We start from the raw sequence: 4,651 nt of genomic DNA, 5'->3' as shown, positions 1-4,651 counted from the left end.
AAAAAAAGAAAAAAGAAATTACTTGTATTTCATTGACTTTCATTCTTAGTTTTGCTATTATATCCTTCCCCCATTTCCAAGACTCAGCATCAGGGTTTGATCAAGGAGTATTTCTTGCCCCCAAGGATGAGTGTGTTTGTTAGCTTTTACCTTGTGAGATTTCAAAACTCCTGTGGAACTAGAGACTGCTGTGTGCTTCCTGCCCTTCCCATTTTGGAATGGGAGTGTCTATTACAGTCATCTTGATGTTTTATCACCATTGCATAGTGGGTTGTGACAGGAGTCCATAACCTGTTTTATACTTTGGATTTCTTAGATCAACAGCAGCCATATCTGAGGCATTACAGTCAAATTAAATACAGATTGTAAAATTCTGGACATTAAGCCTTATACTGTAATTTGATGAGAATTTGGGGATCATAGATAAGGGTGAGTGTATTTTGCCTGAGGTTAGCACCTAATAATTGTGACCATAGACAGACAATGGTAGCTTGTAAAAATGGGGTATATTCTTTCTCTCCCCGCATCCTAATCCTTTCAATGTGACATTGAAGATTCTCATCTATACATAGAATCTGTTTTCCCTCCCCTTGAAGCCAGGTTGACTACATGACTCTGTTCAGCCAAATCAGATGCTAGAATACATGAAGCAAGAGGAAATGAGCAGCCATTCTTGTACATCAGGGCTTGTCCTTTACTACACTGAAGACCCTGTGTCTGCCATGTTCATGGGCTGAAGCTAGTCTGCTGGAGAATGAAAGGACACTTGAAGAGCTGGGGTGACAAACTAACAGTGAGTGAGCCCCAAGCTTGCCACTGACGCATGTGTGATGCCAACCAAGGTCACCTGAACCTGTCTCAGTCCAGATCGACTTTCCAGCAGAGTCCAGCCAAAGACTGATAATAGGTTAAATTGATGATTCTTTTTTAAACTGCAAGCTTTGGTGTCATTTGTTAGACATTAAAAAATAACAAATTTAGACACCATGAAGAAAGCGACAACAGTATCAACAAAGAAGAAAATAGTTGCAATACACATATCCACCACTACAGTGAGTCTAGGAATATAATAATGAACTTCTTTAAAAAGAAAAGAAAAAAGACAACGCAAAGAAAAATAGTCACAGACTTGAACAAGCATTTCACAAAGAACATCCAAATGTCTAATAACTATATTAAAAGGTCCTCAACTTCATTGGTCATCAGAGAAATGCAAACTAAAACCACAATGTAATATCAGTCCACATTTATCAGATTTACTAAAATAAAAGGCATTAGAAAAGATGAAGTATTGGGGAGGATGTTGCTGGGCAACCACATTCTCATAAACTGCTGGTGGGAGTGTAAACTGGCATTTTAAAAAACTGCTTGTCAGCATCAACGGAAGTTAAAAATACACTTACCCTGTTACCAAGCAATGTCACTCCTAGATATAAATCCAAAAGAAATGTGTCCATATGCTTATAAAAAAACATATTCATAGTAGCATGGTGCAAATGGCCCAATTCTTCCCAAACTAGACACAAATATCCATCAAGAGAGGAAGAGATAGGGGCGCCTGTGTGGCTCAGTCACTTAAGCAACCGACACTTGATTTTGGCTCAGTGTCGTGGTGTCAGGGTTGTGAGATGGATCCCCACCTCAGGCTCCATGCTGGGCATAGAGCCTGCTTAAGATTCTCTCTGCCTCTCTCACTGGCCCCCTCCCCACTCCCTTAAAAAAAAAAAAAAAGGTACAGATAAGTCATAATGCACTGACACAAAAATAAGTTAAAACAGTGATTCAAATAATTGTCAATGCTGTGCACAATATGAATGAATATGAGAAAATAAAATTTTGAAAAAGGTAAGTCAAAAAGTCATACAGTGTAATTCTATTCAAGTATAAGACAAAATAGGGCAATCTAAGCTTTCAGAAAACTAAAAAAAGAAATCTGAATGGTGGTTTTCCATGTGGAAAGAATGACTGAAAGAAAACATAAAGGAGGACTTTGTGGTTCTAGTGATATTCTATATCTTGATCTGGGGGTTGACTACACAGGTGTGATCAATTTGGGAAAATATATTTATTAAAAGGGTATATGTCACTTTATTAAGTGTTAATAAAATGATACAAATTAATAGTTGACTTAACACATTGAATAGTAATCATTATCTTCCTGAACAACAATAAAACAGCAAAAATACCTGAAAATGTTTTAAATCAGATTAATTCCCTTCCATCTTGCCAGGCATCTTTCATCCTATTTTTGCCTGGTATTTAGTTCTACTTTATTTAATATCCCTTCAAATTAGACATTACAATTAATTTTCTAGCATTACACAATGTTATAGATTTATTCAAATGTTTAACAATGTCTTTGCTACCATTCTCTGTGCATTTCATATGTGTTGCTTTTGATAGCACTCATTTTGAATATATAATTCAGTAGTTCTTTCCACACTGGTATTTTAGCAATGATTTCTATCTGAAAATGTCTTTGTTTTTAACTGTTAGATGTTGTAACAGTTTATTCTGGTTTTTTTTCCTGTTAAATGTTTAATTGTTATTTATTTGTATGTAATCTGTATTTTTAAGGTTATTTTTGTGTTGTACTCTTTGTCTTTGGTGCGCTGAAATTTCCCTATTCTGCATATAGTTTTTTTAATTTCTCATACTTAAGATTGTGGGCTTACTAAAACTAAAACTTCATATGAATTTTGGAAAATCTCTCAAACACTTTATTTTTAAAATATTACTTTTCCCATTCATTCTCTTCTCCCCTCTGGGATTGCCAGTGGAAATGTGTTGGGATTTTTCATCCTTTTATACTGTCTTTTAAGTTGTCTTTCATACTGTCATTTTTCCCCCCAAATCAGTACAGCTTTTACTGCATCTTTAAAATATCACAAATAAGTCTGAAAAATCATCTGGCATCTTGCTGCTTCTGTAGCTGGGCAACTGAGATCTTATTCATCAGCCTGCCGAACTGTTCCTTTTTCAGAAGCATAGATACCATCCCCAAATTTTCTGATATCCTTGTTTTTAACTGTTGTGACTTACCGAATCAAAGCAGCTGAGTTTGATACAAGTTCAAGGTCATTTCCTTCAAGAATTAACTCATCTTTCTGGGCTTGAGATACTGAACAAGCAACCCCTGGCTCATCTGAACCCTACAGATATATTTTTTACCCAAGAAATTTCAGATTTCAACAAAAGAACCATTCCCCTGAATAACAGCGTTGATGGGGACGCGAGCATACACAGACCTCATCTTGTAACGGAAGCGCAGTGTAACGCCCTTGACGGTGTTCTGTACGTGACTGCAGATCCCGCGGACAGTGGCCAGTTCTTTACTATTTCCCACCATTTGTTCACTCGGAGCCTCTTCTTTTTCTTTCCAAGGAGACTGAGTGCTACACTGATGTGATTGAAGTCACTCTTCTGGGTCCCTTCACAATAACAGTGCGTCCCTTCAGAGTGATGTCGACATTTTCTGGAATATCGACAACCTGATGGCTGAAAACGATCTTCATTCTCGTAGCAGATATGGCAAAGGGAGCCATACTGTCATCTTTTAATCCTTCATTGCATCAGGGCAAATTCCAATATATATGCTTTGAATTAACTCTTTTTCTCAAATGCATGTAGTCTCCAGCTTTATAATATTTTTCTTTTTATTCTTTTATTTCCAGATTCTGTTTCATTTTAAAAAATGACTTTTTGCACTATGTATATTTATATTGTTTTTCCTCCTGCCTTTATATCTTTAATAATTTTAAACTTATTTTTATATAAAGACCAATGATTCCTCGATGATTTACTTTTTCTGCTTGTTTATGGTGGATTGTTTCCTTCTGGCGTCTGTAATCTTAAATTGTGAGTTCACGTTTGTTAAGACTTTATCCCTGGAGCTGCACAAAGTCTAGAGACGGTATAACCAACGGAAGGAGCATCACAATACTGTACCCAGATTTTATGTTACTATTTAAGGTAAGGGATTCCAAGACCACAGGCTTTTCCCTGTTAGCAGATGTATTAGTTTGCTAGGGTGACCAGCAAACTGACGAAGTACCACAAACTGTGTCTCAACATCTTAATTTGGAGGAAGACATAAATCAACTCATAACAGCCACATATTGTTTATTCATTTTTTTTAGTTTGCTATTTTTTTTAAAGATTTTATTTATTTATTTGTCAGAGAGAGAGCACAAGCAGGGGGAGCAACAGGCAGAGGGAGAGGGAGAAGCAGGCTCCCTGCTGAGCAAGAGCCCCATGTGGGACTCGATCCCAGGACCCTGAGATCATGACCTAAGCCAACTGAGCCACCCAGGCATCTCTTTAGTTTGCTGTTTTAATGATCTAATCCTTCCAGCATTTGTCTTTAATGGGTTTTGTTTCCAAATCAGTTAGCGGTCCCCTCAAATCTCATGCCCTAACTCTAGATGTGTACTGACCCCACGGCTTCCACCTCACTGAGATTACACTCTATGTTCATACATGGCAAAGGTTCTAATACCTTAAGTTTAGTTCCCTCCTTATTTTTGGATCCTTGGAATTTCTTTTATGAGCTCAGTTGTGCTACAAAAGTATGTTGTTTATATTGCATCTCTTACGTTTTAGTAAAAGGGGAGGAGAGAAAGCTTCAGGGAGGCTATTAAGTATAAAATCT

General features: G+C 37.0%; 1 pseudogene; it reads right to left on the bottom strand.

Annotated features, from left to right (window-relative positions):
• Positions 1-2,948: 2,948 nt before the first annotated feature.
• LOC109490073 lies at positions 2,949-3,515 on the bottom strand (annotated as a pseudogene).
• Positions 3,516-4,651: the final 1,136 nt, after the last annotated feature.

Source organism: Ailuropoda melanoleuca, chromosome 14, assembly GCF_002007445.2.
Source record: "Ailuropoda melanoleuca isolate Jingjing chromosome 14, ASM200744v2, whole genome shotgun sequence".
NCBI lineage: Eukaryota > Metazoa > Chordata > Mammalia > Carnivora > Ursidae > Ailuropoda > Ailuropoda melanoleuca.
The sequence above is the reverse complement of the archived record's forward strand: the minus strand, read 5'-3'. Positions and strand labels throughout refer to the sequence as shown.